The following is a 2500-nucleotide window of genomic DNA, read 5'->3' on the forward strand; positions in this document are numbered from 1 at the left end:
ATATTTATATATATATATATATATATATATATATTATATATATATATATATAATTAATATATAATATATATATTATATATAAGGCCGCGGTGGCCGAGTGGTTAGAGCATCGGACTCAAGACTGTCACGACGGCAATCTGAGTTCGAGGGTTCGAGTCACCGGCCGGCGCGTTGTTTCCTTGGGCAAGGAACTTCACCCCGATTGCCTACCAAGAAAAACGACATATCGCCTTGAGACGTCAAACGCAAGTGTCGTAGGGGAAGTCACCGACGTGGCACAAACCGCGGTTGATTAGGAAGGGCATCCAATCAGGCAAGGGTGGCACTGCCATATATAACCTCTCAGCAGTGAATTGAGAGAGGCCTATGTCCTGCAGTGGAATGAATGGCTGTTGGAGAAAAAAAATATATATATATATTTATATATAAATATATATATATATATATATATATATATATATATATATATATATATTTACACACACATACGCACACACACACACGCGCGCGCACACACACACACCACACCACACACATACACACACACACACACACACACACACACCACACACACAACACACGTACACCACACACACACAACACACACACCACACACACCACACATATTATATATATATATTATATATATATATATTATATATATATATATATATATATATAATATGTAATATAAAGATACACTTCCCCTCCCCTCCGCAACCGCGAGACACCTGGCGCAGGTGAGGTACCAGCGGGGGGTCGCTCTGTGGTGAGACGCCTCGGAAGAAGCAGCTCCCTTCACTAACCCTCTACCACCCCCACCCTCATCTCCCCCGCCTCCCTTTCCTCCCTTGCCTCCAACCCACCCCACCCACCGACCCACCCTGTCCCCACCCCTCCTACCTCCCACAACCCCTCCAACCCACCTCTTACCCTCTAACCCACCCCCACCCCACCCCTCCCGCACGCCCACGCCACCCAAACGACCGTAAAGATCTGGTCGTCAGACACGGGAGGTCGTAAAAAAATAGCGGGGAGTTCCTTCGATGCTGTAGATAATACGAGGCTACCGCTACGGAGGCTTTGCTTGGGGGGGGTTAAAGGGGAGAGGAGGGTAAGGGGGGGGAGGCGGAGGCTGGTGGGGGGGGCGGTAAAGGGAGGAGAGGGAGGGGGTAAAGGGGGGGAGGGGAGGGCGGTAAAGGGAGGAGAGGGAGGGGTAAAGGGGGGAAAGGGAGGGGTAAAGGGGGAGAGGGAGGGGGTAAAGGGGGAGAGGGAGGGGGTAAAGGGGGGAGAGGGAGGGGGCAGGTGGTTTTTGGGAAGAGGAGGTGATTGAGGAGGGAGGGGAAGGGGAAGGGGGATGAGGGGAAGGGAAGGGATGTAATTTAGGAGGCTGCAGCAGCAGGTGAAGAAAGAAGAGGAAGAAGAAGAGGAAGAAGAAGACGAAAAAGGATCATAGGATGGTGAAGGAGGAAAAGGGGAAAAGGAAAATAAAACAATAAAGACAGAATAGAGAGAACAAAATGGGGAATGGAAAATGAAGGAAATTTAGGTGGCAGAGAAAAAGACTGGCGAAAGAAAATAGATAACAAGAGCAAGTGAATTAAAAAAGGAAGAGAAAAGTTTATTAAAAGAAAAGAAGATTCAGAGGAGAAAAGAAAGGTGAGATGAAAAAGATGAAGAAGGGAAAGAAGAAGAAGAAGAAGAGGTATAAAGGAGGAAGAAGATAAAGAAGAAAAGGGACAGGTAAAGAAGAATAGGAGGAACGGAGGAAAAAAGGAAATGAGAAAAAATATTGGTGGAAAAGAAGCGAAGAGAAGAAAAAAAATAAGGAGAAGAGGAAGAGAGAGAGAGAGAGAGAGAGAGAGAGAGAGAGAGAGAGAGAGAGAGAGAGAGAGAGAGAGAGAGAGAGAGAGAGAAGAGAGGAAGAAGAGAGGAGAAAGAGAGAGAGAAAAAAAGCAGAGTGGAGAAGACGGAAGAGAAGAGAGGAGAGAGCACGAACAGATGGGAGAGAGCGAGCGCAGAGCGAATGCGCCAGAGAGAGACGAGAGGATGAAGACAGGAGAAGAAGGACTCTGAGGAGATGACAGTGCAGGGACGACGAACGGGATACGACAGGAAGGGAATGCGAAAGCAGGAAGACGAAGATAAGAAGAACAATACACGGGGACGAAGGCGTATGGCGAGATATGAGCGCACGCTGACTGGGGAGCCGTAGCGAGCGCGGCGAATGACTCCCAGACGGAAGCCATGCGGGGCTCGGAGGAGAAACCATCTAGGCCTTCTGCAGGAAAGCTGCGGCACGGCACGACGCGATACGACACGGCACGAAGCGAAACAGCACGGCACGGCACGAAGCGATAGGGCACGAGGCACAACACGGCGAAACATGACACGGCATGTTATGGCGAGATATGACACGACACGACACGATGCGACATGGACGACACGTCATGTCACATCGCGTTGCGCCATGACATGACCAGACGTGACATGACATGAC

This window comes from Penaeus monodon, chromosome 1 (assembly GCF_015228065.2).
Source record: "Penaeus monodon isolate SGIC_2016 chromosome 1, NSTDA_Pmon_1, whole genome shotgun sequence".
Taxonomy (NCBI): Eukaryota; Metazoa; Arthropoda; class Malacostraca; order Decapoda; family Penaeidae; genus Penaeus; species Penaeus monodon.